Source organism: Artemia franciscana, chromosome 17 (assembly GCF_032884065.1).
Source record: "Artemia franciscana chromosome 17, ASM3288406v1, whole genome shotgun sequence".
NCBI classification, from domain to species: domain Eukaryota; kingdom Metazoa; phylum Arthropoda; class Branchiopoda; order Anostraca; family Artemiidae; genus Artemia; species Artemia franciscana.
In genome coordinates, this window is record NC_088879.1 from 19,403,770 (window position 1) to 19,422,912 (window position 19,143).

Here is a 19,143-nt window from a genome sequence, read left to right on the forward strand (position 1 = left end):
TGAGCGTGGGAGGGGGCCTAGATGCCCTCCAGTTTTTTTGGTCACTTAAAAAGGGCACTAGAACTTTTCATTTCCGTTAGAATGAGCCCTCTTGCGACGTTCTAGGACCGCTTGGTCGATACGATGACCCCTGGGGAAAAAAAGAAAACAAACAAATAAACACGCACCCGTGATTTGTCTTCTGGCAAAAATCCAAAATTCCACATTTTTGTAGATAGGAGCTTGAAACTTCTTCAGTAGGGTTCTCTGATACGCTGAATCTGATGGTGTCATTTTCGCTAAGATCCTACGACTTTTAAGGGGTGTTTCCCCCTATTTTCCTAAATAAGGTAAATTTTCTCAGGCTCGTAACTTTTGATGGGTAAGACTAAACTTGATGAAACTTATATATTTAAAATCAGCATTAAAATGCGATTCTTTTGATGTAGCTATTGATATCAAAATTCAATTTCTTAGAGTTTTGGTTACTATTGAGCCGGGTCGCTCCTTACTACAGTTCGTTACCACGAACTGTTTGAAATGTTTATTTTTCTTTTATTCCATTTGAATGAACTATGTTTTTCACTTCGTTTGATGTACCATTCCAGCTTGAACTTTCCTGGACTAATGAAACTAGGGCTGTTTTGAGAAAAAAAATTTAGTTTTAAAGATTGTTTTTTAATGTGAATTCTTTTATGTTCTTTGTTTTTCCTTTTCATTTGTTTTGGATATAGGATACCCTTAGATATAGGGTCGAAATATTCGTTTAAGTTGCATTACACTGTCTTATCAAAAAGATTCCCTATCATTCTACTTGTTGTTCATGATGGAAAGGCAGTGTGGTCTTCGTCGCTATTTAAGTAGTATAGTAATTATCGAGGCATTAGTCTGGCATTAGTACTTAGTTATGATACTTTTTAAACTGAAAGATGCTGTAGGCGAAGTTTTAAGAGAAGAACAGTGCGGTTTTGGAAAAGGTATAGGATGTGTCAACCAAATTTTCACTCTTACGTTATTAATTGAGAAATACCTGAGTTGTCTAACACCTTTGGTCCTCAGTTTTATAGATAATGAGCAAGCGTTCAATTCTTTTGATAGAAGAACTTTAGCAGGGGTCTTATCCTTGTATGATTAAATAAAAAAAAACAAGTTTTTTTAATTGAAAGTAAGGAGCGACATTAAAACTTAAAACGAACAGAAATTACCCCGTATATGAAAGGGGCCCTCTTCAACGCCTTGAACTTTGCAATAAAGTTTGACTCTTTTTCTCAACTCTACTTTTTAATACAGTAAACACTTTAGCGTAAAGAGCAGGGCGTTGAAGAAGGAGCAGCCCTTTTCATATACGGGGTAATTTCTGTTCGTTTTAAATTTTAATGTTGCTCCTTACTTTCAGTTAAAAAAACTTTTTTTTATTTAATTTTTGAACGTTTTTTAGTTAATCCATATTTTGATTTCGGCTCTCCGCAGATGAATAATTAAAGCGAAATTTGCATATTTATTTATTTGGCTAAATGGCTTTCCCGTAGTTTTGATCGAATGATTTTGCGAAAAAAGGAAGGGAAGGAGGCCCAGTTGCTCTCCAATTTGTTGGGTACTTAAAAAGGCAACTGGAACTTTTAGTTTTTACGAACGTTTTCATTAGTAAAAGATATACGTAACTTACGAATTAGCTTACGTAACAAAATTCTATGTTCGTATGTTTTTATTACGTATATGAGAAGGTTCGCCCGCTCGTCAATAACTCTTTGCATTAAAGCTTAAATTGTGTCCCCTGAATCACAAAGGCCGTACAATAAATAGTTGAAATTACTAAAAATCCTTTAGCGTAAAGAGTGAGGTATTAGGAGGAGGCGAACCCCTTATACGCGTAATATTTTCTGTTCGTTTTAAGTTTTACTGCTATTCCATGCTTCCAGTTGAAAAAACTTTTTCATATTTATTTTCTCATTCTTTTTTTAAATAATGCTAGAAAATGCTGCGCCCCCTTTATGGAAATCTTCTTCCTCCATGGAAAACTTCCCCCACATAGCCCCCTCTTCTCAACCCCCCCTCCCAACCGAAAAATTCCCCTGAAAACGTCTCTGCATTTCCCAATAACCATTAATATATGCAAACACTGGTCAAAATTTGCAACTTGCAGCCCCTCCCACGGGGACTGTGGGTGAGTAAGTCGTCCCCAAAGACATAGTTATAAGGTTTCTCGACTATGTTGAATAAAATGGCTATCTCAGAATTTTGATCCGACTACTTTGGGAAAAAAAATGAGCGTGGGAGGGGTCTAGGTGCCTTCCGAATTTTTTGGTCACTTAAAAAGAGCACTAGAACTTTTCATTCCGTTCGAATAAGCCCTCTCGCAAAATTCTAGGACCACTGGGTCGATACGATCAGCCCTGGGAAAAAAAAGAAAAAACAAATAAACACGCATCCGTGATTTATCTTCTGGTAAAAAATACAAAATTCCACATTTTTGTAGATAGGATCTTGGAACTTGTACAATAGGGTTCTCTGATACTCTGAATCCAATGGTGTGATTTTCTAAAATAGGGCAGATTTTCTCAGGCTTGTAAATTTTGATGGGTAAGACTAAACTTGATGAAACTTATGTATTTAAAATCAGCATTAAAGTGCGATTCTTTTGATGTAACTATTGGTATCAAAATTCCGTTTTTTAGAGTTTTGTTTACTATTGAGCCGGGTCGCTCCTTACTACAGTTCGTTACCACAAACTGTTTGATACCGGACAAATACATTAGAGTGATTAGTGCTCTGTACGAGAATAACACTTATGCGGTTAAGGTAGGAAATAAGTTTAGCAGCTGGTTTCGTATTAAATCAGGAGTTAAGCATGGTTGTCTTTAGCTGGTTTTGTATTAAATCAGGAGTTAAGCATGGCTGTCTTCTATCTCTCTTTATATGGATCATTTTTATGGACTTTGTCTTAAGGAGAATAGGAAAGGCAATGGGAAACCACGGAATCAACTGGGGAGGAAAAACTTTCCTGGACTTAGATTTTGCTGATTAAGTGTCCTAGGTGAAAGTGTGAGCAAAATTGAAAGAACTTTTAGAGGTTTTTGCGAGTTCATGGTGCTAGAATAGGTTTGAAAATTGATGTTTTTTCACAGTTAAAAAATATTTTGAAGAATAGGAAGACAAGTCTGCAAACCAAGATTAGACTATTAATGGCTAAAAAATTACTGTGGTCAAAAATGACTCTGAAGCATAGGTGCCTCAAAAAGTGAATGAAGATTTGCTAAATGTTTTCCAGTGATATTGCCTAAGGATTGTCTTGGGTACCCAGCTGACTGATCGTATTTCAATCAGTTCACCGTACGAAAAACGTGGTTTAATTCCTCTTTCTAGAGCCATAATGAAAGAAAAGTTGAGATGGCCAGGGCAAGATGTGTGGATGAAGGATGACAGATTGCCAAAGACTGTCTTTTTCGGACAACCGTTTAGGGCTAAATGGAAAGAAGATCGTCCTTGTCCGGGGTGAGGGACATTATAAAGAAAGATTTAAAGGAAACGGGAACTTCCTGGGAGGGTTTAAAAAGGGAGGCTTTGAATAGATTGGGGAGAAGAAGGATCATGCGTACCTATGTTGGCCTCAGGTGGCTTGGTGCTGGGGTCAATTGTTAGTTGTAGTAGTAGCACAGGAAAGGCAATGGGAGAAAATAGAATGAAGTGGGGAAGAAAAAGCTTTCCTGGACTTAGAAAATGCTGATGATTTATGATTCGTAGATAAAAGTTTGAGCAAAATAAATGAACTTTTAGAGGTTTTGCGAGTTCGGTATGGTTGAGTAGGGTGGAAAATTATTGTCAAGACGACTAAGTGGCTGCGGCTAGGAAATAAGTGAAGACTAACAGCTGACGCTTGGTAATGAAAATACTGGTCAAGTGAAAAGATTTACTTACCTTGGTAGTATCTTAGACAGCGCAATAGCGCTGGCTAAGTAAAGAGCTATATGGGCATAGTGTATTACTTTTTTTTATTATTGTTATTGGTAATATTCTTGTCGATTGACTTCTTGCTATCTTATTATTATCATTTTTCTTTTTTGGTTGTTTTGGACCAGGGCACTTTGTATCAAAAGGATTGTTGTAGAAACTTCAGGTTGTCTTAAAAATGTTCGATGGAGACGGGAGGAGGTTAGTTGCCCTTCAATCACTTTCGACTATTAAAAAGGGTATTAGTTCTTGAAATCTCCAATTTAGTAAGTTAATTTATTGATAATAAGTAATTTGTAAAAGGTAGCCTAGCCGTATTAGCCTTTTTTCATCATAGCTATAAGAAGTGGGTCCGAACCACACTTTTCGCAAAGCTTATTGTTTGAAATACGGTTATTCGAACCTACACCTAGAATAGTCTTTAAGCATGCCTTTGGAAAATATTTAAGATACATTTAAAAAGCATCCTTCAAAGCCCAACTCGGCCTTGAAGGGAATGGCTGGTTATTCTACTTTATACATCTTCGTTACATCCACCATCTTTTCTAACAATACAAGCCAGGTAAATAAAAGAATCCATTTGATCGATTTTATCCTCATCTAAATATCCTGCGTTACCTCTTTATCCCCATTTATTTTTTTGTAACTGAATTAGATTTCTTAACAATGATTTTCAAACCTATTCTTTTACCTTAAAACTCTCGAAACATCCAGAATTATATTAGTTACGCTAATACTTTAATCCATGACACTCATTTCATCTTTATAATTTGAGTTTTTGAGTGCTCTCCTATAACTTCACATTGTTGCTTAAGACAAAATCTATCAGAATACCTCATACAAGGATGGGATAAAGTCCTGCTTAACCCCTGCTTGCACACATGACTCACTACTAGCCTCGCTTCCTATCTTAAACAAAATGAAAATGCCCTTGGACTGCGCTAACAAATTTCATGTGATCACTTTAAATTGTTATATTTTGCAATGATAGGATGTTCACTATTATTTCAGCTGAATCTAATTCCTGTTTGTAATCCTTAGACCAAGGACTAAAAGGGGTCTGATTATTCAGATATTTGTTAATTACTAATCTAAGCGTAGAAAACTGGTTTTCGCATCCTCTCCTCTACCTAAAATTACATTTTTCTTTTCTTAAAAATTGGTAGGTGGCTTCTGTTAGTGTAATAAGTATCATTAAGTTAAGTAATTTCCCTTCCCAAAGAAATGAAGCTAGTGTCTCTGTAATTACACACTCACTTCAATTATTTTTATTGTAAACGAGATTATTTAAAGTTTTTCACACAATAACTAGGTACTTTTCAATTTTTGATGATCGTACTCATAATCTCCAGTATATTATCGCTACTTTCGCAGACCCCTTATTTCAAAAACGCATGCGCCTGATATCATCTTTTTTCCTTTTATATTTTTAAGTGAAGGCCATAGTGTCAAAGAAGTTTTTTGGTTTTTACGTCGTGTTGTGGAGGTACAGCAACTTATTTTGTGTACCCGCCTTACCATTCTTAGTTGTCCGATACTGATGAACATACACTCGACTGAGGACTCTCTGGTGTGGATATTAATTTTCACCATTCAAAAGTTTTTTTCATGATATTCTAAGAACCTTTAATGTTTTTGATTATTTTCATAGAGTCCCCTTTATTTGTTTAGCTGCTCTTTGACAGCACTTCGTTGTTAAAATTGTTTTGAAATACTTTTGAAACTACTTGGTTTCCTGATCGTGAGCTTAAGCCATTGGATACGAGTTCTTATTCTATAAATGATTAAAATTACTTTTGATTTCAATTTTTGTCTTCTTTCTAGAAAGTAATTTACGCGAGTATCAGTGTCTCCAAAGGGAACGATGCAATGAGAATGAAAGACACTGGGTGAGATTAAATGGTCGTGAAGTCTTGGGTGAACGAAATGAAGGATGTTTAACAGAAGTCACTGGGGACCTGTGTGGTGTGTTTTACCATGCTTGTAGTGTACACAGTCTGACACATTGAAGTGTTTTAAAAAACACGCTGAAGGAATTAGATATAAGGAGAGTTTTACTGTTGAGGAAAAAGCTGTGTATTTAAATGGCTTCACGTGTAGTAATGACAAGGAAAGAGTTTTTGAGAATGCTGTGAAGTGTAAGGAGACATAGATTGCTTCTTCTTTCGTATATCATAAAATTCTCCTCACTTGTAGTGATCACTTAGTCAGAACACTGAAAGCGAAAGCAAAGGACTCAAAAGTTGTCCGAAACATAAATCTTGGCTGAGCACAAATGAGTTCTTCCACGAGGAAAATTCTACACAAAGATGAAAATTCCAAATAGTTGTAGAGATCAAAGTCATATTCTTTAGTTTACTACTAGACTACCAGCAATAACTTGGATAAATACTTGTATGTTCCATTAAAATACGCTAAGAAGAGTAAAGGGTAGATCTGCACAGTCTTATTGTGGATGATAAGGCTTTAAGCAACTAATCTTTCTGCTGATGCTATGTTTTTACAGACAAGAAACTTTTTTCGTTGGTGAAAATTATTATTTGAACTAGATTTATGGGCTTGTCTGCGCATTTTTGATGTTTGGGGCCAACAATTAAATTTGTTAAATGCTTTAGTGTATAAAGGACTTCAAGGACTTGGTTATTCTGAAATATATTTGTAACTCAGCTTTTCGATATGTTTCTGCTGCTATACTGAAGATACCGACCAATGTCGAGGAATTTGTAAGGAGAGCTGTTAATTATGTTTCATTAAGCATGTAGGAAGTGGGACTCTTATGGAGTTTTAGGAGCACTATAAAACAACCCTAAAACAACTACTTAAGCTCGCAGACATGAGATGGTTTGCCGCTCACAAGTAGATTTTGAGATTTATTAATTCATCAGGTATTCTTGAATAGTTTTTAGGCTAGCTTCTGTAAAATATCGCGAAGTTTCTCCAGATAAAAATCATTTTTGAAGTAAAAACCCGTTCACAAAAGTGTATTACTTTTGTCTTAAGTGTGCTCTCAACAACTTCCACTTATTCTACGTCGTTTCCCAATCTGAAAAAAGTTTTCATTGGAGATTTGCAGCCTGAGTATAAAAATCTTATTAAGATAGTATTTTGTTAATTCTTCCAAGTATTGATTCCCAGAGACTGCATAAAGATCAATTCGTCAAACTCGACTAATTCAAATTATTAGAAGACATCTCTTTAGGAAACGAATGTGTGCATTATCTTTGACATTCTTGCAGAATGGTAAAATACCCTATTAAGACGGGACCACTTTCTGAAATGGTGTTTGAGTTACTACAAGAGTGCAGCAACAGAGACGTTGAACTGGTTCCCATACGGTGATCCTTTTTGGAGTACTTTCAGTTGTAGGTTCGAGGATGCCACTTGGAACTGAGATCACCAGTATTTTGTCACTCAGTATTGTACTGAACCGATTCCAAGGATTCAAGCAAAAACTCCCAGGTATTGACTCCTCGTTTCGCTAGGTGCCACATACTTCAGTGATAGCTAAAAGGAAGATTTAAGTAGAATGACTAAAGCCTTGATGTGAAGCAAAATGCATTAAACGTGAAATTTCACCGTTAAGTAAAGATTTCCAAATGTGACAGAACTTGCTGATAGATTGCTTCTCTTATTGCATCTAAATGTAAACTTGAAAAGAATTTATTCTCGGATGAGTAGTGTCAAGATAAATAGCAAAAAATGTCAAAAATAATTATTGAAGCTGGATTGATCATAAAGCCACGATTAAGAACAAAAGATATAATTTGATGTATAAAGATCCCTACCGAAAGTGAGATGAAGTTGTTCAACTATTAAAACCTTTACGTAGCCACTCAACACCCTGGTCAAGAAGGAAAATCCAAAAGTAAAGTTGAAAATGGTCAATGAATATGTATTGCAGTTTTCTTTTTTTCTAATGTGTCTGAAATTAACTTTTGATGATGAGATACAACACTATATTTTTTGTTTGAAATCCATCAACCAGTTTGAAAAAAAGGAGATATTGCATCAAAAAATGAAGCATAAAATATCTTTCCCTTGGATACCAAAAAAAAGTCTTTTATTTGTTATCTATTCCAATTTACATTTTGCTTTGCATGATTTTTTATTTTAGCTTTTCGCTTTTTCCAGGTTCTCTGTAAAAAAAATAATTGTCCCTGCCAGATGCGATTCTTGCTTTCTCGCAGCCTGCTGTGTGGTGATCTTGATTATGTTTTAAAAACAGTATAATAACTAAAGTGTTAACGCATTATGTTCACAGATTCGGACCTCCAAATAAAAAGATAAAACTTTCTGGGCCCTCTGACACCGAACACTTTTGCACATCACTGTCACTGTAATTTGTCTACTTCTTTCACTAGAAAAGTTTTATTGTGCATTAAGTCATTCTGTTTATGATTTTCTTTCTTTTGTTTACACCCAACTTTTGTTCATCTAGCAAGTCAAGAACAAACTGCTATATTATTGTTAGATTATAATGTGTTCAGCTTTTTTATTAAGTGAAGGTAGAATATAGCTTGTGTTTCATCGAAGTAAGTGGTAATTTATAGCTGACTGATTTTTTTTCTTGAAACCTGGAAAAACCTTTATCCAAAAGCGGGATATCAATAAGTATCTATCCATTTGTCAAAAAGGTCTATTGTTTGGGCTGAAAAGAGCTTAAGACTTCGATGCTATTTGACAGCTATGTACATAGTAAGAAAAGGCAACAATTTTGAATTATTATTGAGCATATCAAAATGGTAAGACCTATTCCGGTTATTTCATTAACTAGATGATATCTTATTGACGTAATAAGTGAGATCTTAGATAAGCTACTTTTGAATTTCTTTGAAAGGGGTTAGACTAGGAAAATTAAACTTCCAGTAAGGGATCTAAGACGAAAATCATACTCTTGGACAGTAATGCAAAGCTACTATTTAAACCTTCTTCTGATTTCTTAGTCTTAATAAGTTATCTACTTCATAGATACTTATAGTAATCTGACAAAACAGCATTATTCCTTAATTTCCAGGTTTCAGTTTTTAATTCTCTGGTTTTAGTTCTGAAAAGTACAATCTTTCTTTGATCAAAATTTAGGATTTAAATTTAGAAAATCATAAATTGGGATTGAGGGAAGTTGTGAAGCTGAAAATACTTTATTGTTCTTTATCTAAACAGAAGATTTATTTTGTAAGGTCTCACTTTATATAGCAAAGATTTTTAAAGTTGTTCAGATACTGGTGCCCTCTAGAGAGAGAAGAAGTGGAGACAGGTATATCAAAATAATTTTCAAGGATATATATTAGTCTGTGTATCCATCCCTGAAAGTTTCATTTTACTAGCCTAATGCCTTTCCAAGATAATAAAAAATAGCTTGTCTAGAATTTTGCCATATAATATTGGGTAAAATTCTAGTTAATTGACTTCTTGCTATCTCAGAAAGGGTTTAGGTTAGGAAAATGAAATTTTCAGGGATGGGTCTACAGGCTAAAGCATGTCCTGGGAAGGTATTTTAAAGTACCCACCTCCACTCCTTCTCCCTCTAGAGGGCCCTGAAATTTGCCTACATGACAGGTCTATACCTATTGAAATTTTGACAAAACAACATTTTACCTTAATTTTCAGTAACTAGTTGCTTTTTCTCTGCTTTTTGTTTCTGAAAATGGAATTCCTGTTGTTTGAGTAGAGTTTTGAGCCATATTAATATTTTTTTTTTCTAAATTTAGAAAATGTATTTGCATATCTTTAAAACCTTATAAAATGGAATTGACCAAGGTTATGAAGCTGAAAACAATTTTGTTGCACTTCAAATAAGCAGAATATTTATTTTGCAAGGTTTCACTTTTATAACACAAATATTTGTAAAGATCATCAAAGGTCAGGGCCCTCTAGAGGGAGAAGGAGTGGAGGCAGTTGTTTCATAATACCTTCCCGGGACATTCTTTAGTCTGTAGATTCATCCCTGAAAGTTTCATTTTCCTAACCAAAACCCTTTCTGAGATATCAAGAAGTCAATTAACTAGAATTTTACCTAATATTGTAACTATTTATCTGCTAATTACTGTTAATTTTCTGCTATCTATGATATTTATCTAATTATCTGCTTTCTCAAGTAAATAATGTGTTTATACAACTCTTAGTGTGCTCAGTCTGTCTTGATCAATGGTATCAACTGAGAAGGGCATATTTTCCCCAAGAGTTCTGACTGCCCAAAATCATTATAATACAGAAATAAGCCAGAAATAAAAAATTGCATTCCTATATTCTAGGCTAATGTTTCATTCCTTACTCAATATTGTTTCTAAATATAGTGACTACTACCATTATAATTGTTTTTTTGCCTAATTATGTCTTGATAAATATTGAGTAGTTTACATGAATGGCCTAAGAATAAAGTGAACATACCACTCAACACCAGGGGCAGATCCAGATGGGCTGGGGAGATTACAAGTTTTTTAAATAAACCTTTCAGTTTATTACATTATTGGTGTGCTTGTCACATGCCCCCCCCCCAAAAATTTGCCTTTGCTCAGCACCTTTTCTTATGCTCTTTCTGAATTCCAAATAAGAATAACTCCTCCATGGCACCTTGCTCTTTATGCTAAAGTTTTTTCAATAATTTGAAAAAAGCTTTTTATTGTTCTAATTAAATGAACATAGTGTTTCAGGAGTTTTTTTGAAGGATTGGGCCAGAATTGAAACTTTAGCATAAAGAGCAAGGTGTTGCAGACAAGTAAACCTGTCATTTACATATTAATCTCTATTTGTTTCAAGTTTTAGTATTAGTCTTTGCTCTCAGTTAAAAAGACTTGTCTTATTTTATTTAATTTCTGATTATTTTTTAAATAATGCCAAGAAATATGGCTACTTCTCTATGCAAAAATCCTTCCTCTACATGGATTTGTTCTCTAGACAATTCAACCCAGGTGAAAATATACCTCAACAATTACCCTTAACATCTCCTTGTGTAAAATTAAGACAGGGAAGAGAAAGTACTACATAAGAAGAATTTCATTTATGAATTCTGGCAAATTCTCCTAGTGTAAAATTTCCCCCAAAAATTCACAAACTTCCCTCCCAACACGTTTTATAAACCTGGTCATAAATATTGTAGGAATCCGAAAAGCTTGTTAGAATAAAAGCCTAGTTTTGAGGAATAGAAATCTGAGCACTTTATGGGAAAAAATCCAAATTCATGCTCTGAAGAAAACTAAAAATCGTGAATCCAAAAGCCAACAGTTAATACAATGCTAATACTTGTTTTGTATGTCTTTACACAATATTATTGTGGAAACCATATTTTTGCTGATGGTAACTCAGTAGACTGATAAAAGAAATAAAGTGCTGCCAGAGACTGTGGAATCAATCCTCCCCTGATAATTTAACTATAAGTACATGCACAGTTCTTATAAATACATAATAGGGAAAAAAGCTATTTACCAAAAACTGGATTTACTAGCTACTTCTGCTGCAACAAGTTTTATGTAACTGTGTTCTAACTTGAAAATGATTGCATTAAATACTTTTGTCTTTTCATTTCTATATCCCCATCTTTGTGTTGTGATGACAAGATTGATATGGCACACCTAGTTTGAGCTAACTATTGATAAGAAATCCATTATGTATAGAAAATGATAAAGATCAATAAAATAAGGAACTTTTGTATATAAACTAGGGTTATATTCAGGCACAAGGATAAGAATAGACAAGGATACAGTTAAACCAAAGGTAACTGATATTAATAGACATTTTTTGAATATAAAGATATAAGAATTTGTTATTATACTGTTTTAGTTCAGAAGAAGAGCTAAACCAGATTTGTTGCTTAATATTTCCTGTTCTGAAATAAACTCTATAATCAGAAGATTTCATACCTCATTACTTTCAGAAAATTCATATTTATGGAATCTTCAGATTTGATTCCAGTTTCACTACATCCAGTTTCCCCCTTCCTGCCAACCCTAGTGCCTGGAGATAGTCCTAGACTGAAGCCAAAAGTTTGTTAATTGTTTATTTTTCCTAGTGAACATTATAAACCAACCAAGATTGCCAGCCCAAAAGTTCCAAGGGTAGCTAAGTACTACCAGGATTTTTATTTTTTGCTATTGTTTTTTTTTTTTTTTTACAGGAATTACATATGTCTCATTTTACGACCCTATTCTAAGTGATAATCTTGCTGATTTTGCTGATTTATTAGATTGTAAATGTAATAATTGAACATTTTCTTACCATAATTAAGTAAGAAATTTTTTTATTTGGGATTCTTTTTTATTCATCCAACAAAAAGAATTTTGTTGGATGGGAAATAAGCAAAGAAATTGACAACCCTGAAAACCACCTGCAGTCAGTACCTTGTAGCATATACCATGCTTAGGTTCTTCAGGCAGTGTCAGTAGCTCCTATATAGGTGACCATAATCAATCATTTTTCAGACCATACTAGTAGTATAAACAGTAAGATAGCCAAAATAATTGCTTTTGTTTGTCATACTCTGTGCAGTAGTCTCAGCTTAGTAAAGAGAATAACCCATTTTTCATAAATATTTGCTTTATCTTAGGCAGTGCAATAGGACTGTCTATGATTGGAGGGCAACCAGTCCCCTTCCCATGGACCTTTTTCCCCAAAGACATTCACTTAATATTTTGTGATGGCCATCCTGTTTAGCATTGTTGAAAAATCCAAAACTGTGTCTGGTGATAATGAAACCCCCACAGCCTTTGTGGTAAGGACTGTAAGTTATACAATTTAACCTTTGGTAGTGTATATTATTTGTTATTGGGAAAGGGGTGCATATTTGACCTTTTGTGTCCGAAAAGGTGTAGGAATATTTTAGTTAATTAAAAACACACTATGTACTTCTGGGTTGTCAAAAGGACGTATCTCAAAAGTGATGCAGAGTTTTAAGTTTGAACTTTCAGGAAATGATAAGGGGGATGATCAATTGACCAAAAGGCAATATATGCACACTACTACTACTGCTATTGCAACTACTATTTATAGGGTGATTACTACTAAGGGCTGGGGATATTAAGGTAAAAATTGTAAGAAATGTTGAGGGAGAAGCTTAACTAATTTAAAACACACTATGCACACACTGGCTGTTAAAAGGGCACATCAGCAGTAACTTACGAATGGCTTAGTATACTAAGTTGAAATTTTTAGAGCATGATGACTGATATTCAACTGACCAAAAGGGAATGTGCATGGTACTACTGCTTTTATTGTTGCTACTACTATTAATGCAGCTACTACTACTCCTGCTGCAACCATTATTACAATTGCTATTTCTAAGGTGATTACTACCAAGGTTGAGAATCTTATGTTGATAATCGTAGAGAAATGTTAAGGGGGACATTGAGATAAATCATAACATGCTATGTGCATACTGGTTGTCAAAAGGTTCCATCATAAATATCTTTAGAATGGCTTAGCATACTAGGTTGAAACTTCCAGGGGGTTATGAAGGGGATATGCATACAACTACTGTGTTACTACTACTACTACTACAACTATTATGATTCTTGTTATTACTAAGGCAAAGCACACAAAGATGAAACTTCCAGGAAATATTGGGGGGAAGTTGAACTAAATAAAAAAAAACACTGTGCATCCAGGTTTTCAAAAGGGCATATCTCAGGAATAGCTTAGGGTCAATTTAATGGCTTAGAGTCAAAAAGGCAATATATGCACACTACTGCTACTACTACAACTGCTACCTATATTTTCTGCACATATTTTGACTGCTACTAAGAGTGTGAAGGTGAAATTTTCAGGAAATGTCAAGGGAAAGTTGAACTAAATTAAAACACACTATGTGCATACAGATTGTCTGAAAGGTATGTCAGCAATATCATAGGAATGGCTTAAAGTATTAAGTCGAAACTTCCAGGGCATGATGAAAGGGATGTTCAACTGACCAAAAGACAATATGTGATTACTACTACTGCTACTACTGTTATTACTATTAATACTATAACTAATACTCTTACTAATGCTATGACTACTACCACTAATGCTAAGGTTATGAAGGTGAAAATTTCAGGGAGTGTTGAGAGAATTTCGATCCGAATCAAGACATACTACGCGCATGCAAGCTGTCAAAAGGACTCATCAGCAATGTCTCAGGGACTGTTTAGGGTATTAAATCGAAACTTCTAGTGTATGTTCAAAAGTGTTGAAAAAACAAAACAAAATATGCTATGTGCATACTGCTACCAATGCTACTGTTGCTACTACAACTATTGCCACTACTGAAGCTAAGGGTGAAGTTAAAGGTGGTTTTCTGGGAATGTTTAGGGGCTTGTTGAACTAAATGAGAAACATGCTAAGTGTACTCACATATATATATATATATATATATATATATATATATATATATATATATATATATATATATATATATATATATATATATATATATATATATATATATATATATATATATATATATATATATATATATATATTATAAATAAAATACCTTTTAAATGTTTTCTTTTTTCTTTTAACATCAATAAATTCAAAATTATTAAGACTCTTAGAAGTGAATATCAGTATATATATTAAACCGTAAATCCACATTCATTTTTTTTTTGTATTTCAAGTATTCTTGGTTATTATTGCTATTTTTTTTGATGTTGTGAAAGGTAAAAACACATAGTTCAAAATTTAGATTGTTTTCAGTAAAGTGCAAATTGTGTTGTGATCTGTAGAAGCCATGGGATGTGTTAGTCCTACTCGTTTTGGGTTTAAATTGGCAATTTCTTGTAATTCCTGTCGCTTTGAGTTTCACTTATTCATTGATGGTGATTTATGGATTGTTTTATGCTTGAAAAATTATTTGAATTTATTTGTACTCATCTGTGGTTTAATGTAGCCCATTAATTTTTCTTTTGAAAAACTTATTTTGTGGAAAAAGTTTTTAAAATAAGTATGTAAATTAGCAAGCTAAGAAACTCTCAAATATCAACTTTGAAGGAAGTCAAACATTGTTTGTGAAATATGTACTTAATATCTTTTGACATTAAATTTCTTTGAAATAGGAATTCATAATTGGACTTCTATATTACAATATTAGCATCAGGTTTGTAATTGGCAAGCTTTGAAACTCTTAAATGCCAACTTTGATGGAAGTCTAATACCATGTGTAAAAGCTTGTTTAATATGTTCTGGTTCTGGAACATAGATATTAACCTCAGATTTATAACCAGCAACTTCAAGCAATATCAACTACTGACTTCTATGGAAATCAGATAACAATTTTGGAATAGATTGTTATTATTTTTAATTTTTTATCTCGCACTTCTATGTTTCAATATTAATCTAAAGACTTTAGTTACTTTAATTAGCAAGATCATGTAGTGTTATATTCCAATTTTGGTGAAAATCAAACAATCTTTATCAAATAAGTACCATACTGAATGTTGTAGGGATGATGTATTTATACTGCTATATAAATATATTCAATTCTTAACGTTCAAAACAATTGGCTAAATAGCTCCTGAGTGATCATGAGTACAGCAGGCCTATGTGTGCAAAGCTGGAGATGGGAGGCTTGAGTGGTCATGAGTCTTTGAACAATTTTGATAATGGGCATATTCACAGAAAGAATCTGCTAAATATTTCAGTATTGTTCTTTATGAAACTATCATTAAAAAGATATTCATTATTTTTTTCTAATCCTTTCTAGACACTATGCAATATTTATGAAATGGCGATTCATAGGCCACTATTTTTCAGTTATACTAGGGCAAAGGTCATTTGAAAAAACCTCAGGGGGGTATTTTATTTCCCCACTATTCACCCTCTGCCCTGGTTAGTAGCACTGCTCTTAGTTGTAGTTGCAGTAGTATTTGTGGTAGGTGTAAAAGCAGTAATATTAGTCAGTGTAAGTGGTAGTAGCTACAATAGCAGAAGCAATAAGAGTCGTTGTAGTAGTAATGGTAAGAGTTTAGTCTTGACAGAGGGTAATACTGATAGTTCTTGAAGAAACAGCCATCATAATAGAAGGAGTTGTGCTAAATTTTGTTGGAATAATACCAGGGCTGGACGCGTTCTGCAAATGTAAGATTTTGTTTTTACTATGTGAATTGAGGTTTTTTTTTTACATTTAAAGTTGTAACATAAGTTTTTGTGCAATTGATTTTGATAATTAATGTTTAATCATTTAGTCATTCTGTATGAATGTAAGTAAAAGAAGGTACAACCATGAATATGTACGAAGTCTGGGGAAGAGAGCTATGGCTCTGTGTTCCTCGTGTATGCCTGCAAATTTTGGAAATTAAAAGCATGGGACACAAAAACACATGATAATATTAATTATTCAGACAATGACTTATGAATTGATACAGATTCATCTATTATGCCACAGTTTTTTTTGTAAATTTGTTTTTGTTCTTTCCTTGATTCTTTATAAATAGCAAGTTTTTTTTAAAGGTAGTTTTTGTGATTTATTGTAAATAGTTGGAAATTTAGTGATGAATATCAGGTTAGGAGAAAAATAAACCATATCATGTAAGAAGTTCCATTTTAGTTTTGTTGTTTCTTGTTTGTTTTTTCCCTTGCAATTTTTAAATGAGAATATGCTTTTCTTGAGATTGGGTTTTTAACCCTCTTCTGATATGGAAGAAATCTCCATATATATATATTTTAGCTTTGAATTTTGTTCATATGGTTGACCTAGATATACTTTAGGAACATATTTTTGTTATATAAATATATATAATAGATCTATATTTTAACCTATTGTTAGGCTTTGTGGATAGATCTTGGAATTTTCGACAATGAGTGCTAAAAAAAATCCAGCATATACGCATAAGATTTATTTGAAAATACATCAAATTTCATTAGAACTTTTTTTACTGCAAAAATCCACTTAGTGCATCGTGAGGTTAGGAAGCCATGAGTATATCACCCCTCTTTCCCTCAGCTAGTTATGTCAAAATTGACTGCTAAATCCCTGCCTTATCTACATTCTGGTTATTGGTATAGCTTAAAACAATGTCAAGTTAATTATGGATTACATCGGATTATATTCTGACATGTTTTGTATTCTGTATCTCATTTCAGCCAAAGAAGAAGTTCATTGACAAGAAGAATGCTGTCACTTTTCAAATTGTCCATAGATCACAGCGTGACCCATTGATTACAGATGAGACAGCTCCTTGCCACGTTCTTGTCCCTCTTGAAGCAAAGAAACATGATATAGACAAGCAGGTCCATTTTTATGCTAATATTCTAAAATTTCTTTTTTATCTTTCAAAGAAGGGGTGGAAGCCTTATTATGCTTCAGTTGCTAGTTAGTACATTGTATTTTCTTTATTTTGTGGTCATTGCAAAAGGGCTCAAGTTTTTATCTTGGGCTGTATGCGCCCGCTAATGCCACTTAGTGGGCTGCAAGACAACGTAATTAGACCTAAATATGGGAACCCAAAACTTGAAAATTCGATTTGTATCTGGGCTTTTTTCAATTAGTTTAGTTTTGATAAGCTGGCGACCCAAGAGGTAAGAGGATAAATCTAGTTTAGTTTTTTTTTACTCTGTACGTATCTTCGTGAGACTTGTATAGCCGTCTATGGATAAAAGCATGTATATACAAGCATGGCTTATCCCAATTATTGACAAAACAACTATGTCAAAGTGGCTTTCTGACATATTTTGTGTTCAAAGGAAAGTTATGTACGGTAACAATAACGATTAAAAAAAACATATTGAAAATTTCATGCATTTTCTTAGATTATTTTCTTTATATATTGTGACATTTACAATTTTTGCTCCCTTATTAAATTGAAACTACAGTGTATACTAGCCCCAACTTAAAAAGTGCTACTACTGCTGCCAAAAACCTGTTGCAGAATTAAACCCCAAAGACTAACGCTCCTTCATTCTCTTTGTTCAATGCGTCAGCCATGATCACCTTCTAGAAAATGTCTAAACTGCACATGCATACTTCTATCTTATGACGGTTTTGTAATATAACAGAAGATGAACTTAGGCAAACTGACTTTTTATACATTATGCTTAGACTTTTCTCAATAGGTTAGGCTTTGATCACCAATTTTTATGGTTGAAGTTGTAACAGCTGTGAAATAAGGAAAATCAGTCTTTTGCCTGTTTTCTAAGCCTGATTTCTCACAGTTTATCTCAGGATGTACTAAAAACTAAACAAAGAAAAAAATATCTCAGAATCTACTAAAAACTACAAAATAATTTTTTGATACCAAGAAAAGATGATGGTTTTGCTGTCATTAATAATAAAATCTTAAAGATTAAAAAAAAATTAGGGTGGTCATTACATTTTATAAAAATTCAACAAACACTTTTCATGTCTAACAAGTTCTGCTTTTAAAAGTCATTTAGCTCTTAAAGACAACCTAAGTTCTAATTTGGTGCAAAATTAGTTCTGAATTGTTATAAAAATTAGCTAAATCACAACTCTGGGCTGACTTGGTTTAAAACTAGCCAAGTCTGATTCGTTGCAAAAGTAAGCCAGGTCTTTACCTAGTCAAGAAACTACTTAAGTCCTGACTGAGTGCAAGAAAAGATATATCTCTGAGTCCAACGTTGAACCTAAAATTATAATGTTTAAAATGAAAATATGTCACTAGTTGTAATGCTTATAAGATGAAACTTGAACGCTAGTAACAGATCACCACACTGTAACGCACTTACATGTTTGTGAGGAAGGCCATAGACATTACCAGGGCTGGATGACCAAACAAGCTCTAGCCTTCCCTTTGAAAAAAGTTAGTGGGAGCACAAGCGGGAGTTTTCTGTTTGACTAAAGCTACTGGTGGTAATTTGGTCTAACTTAGCCTTTTAATTTTTTGTCAAAGAGGTGTTCACACATGAATAATGTATGCTTGTCACGGAAATTTATTGGCTGAACTGGTAAGGTGCATTGTTCAAGCGAGGTGGGAACTAGCAGAATCCAATTTGATTGTACTAATAGGTATATACCATCCACTTGGTTTTGCTAAGAGCCCCTGATTGAAGTTTGTAACTGAGAGAGCTTTGGTTGTAAAGTACTTTTGAAAAACCCTTAGGTTTTACAGCTCTTTTGGCTTCAATTTGCTGCCCACCAACTTTTGTTTGGTGTATCTGAATCTCTGAATTCAAACTATAAAACTGAGCACAGGCTATTCTTAATATATAAGCTTTTTCATTTGGTTTCCTTTGTAAGAAAAAAGAATTGATAAGATATTAATTTTTAAGGTGGGGATTTAACTTTAAACG

General features: G+C 33.6%; 1 long non-coding RNA gene across 1 annotated transcript in view; it reads left to right on the forward strand.

The window, feature by feature from the left end:
- Positions 1–8,624: 8,624 nt before the first annotated feature.
- LOC136037614 (uncharacterized) overlaps positions 8,625–19,143 on the forward strand; it is an 11,214-nt gene continuing 695 nt past the window's right edge. Inside the window, exons 1-2 of the long non-coding RNA XR_010619986.1 lie at positions 8,625–8,669; positions 16,978–17,124. This is a non-coding gene — a long non-coding RNA (uncharacterized LOC136037614). The remainder of the gene's footprint in view (positions 8,670–16,977; positions 17,125–19,143) is intronic.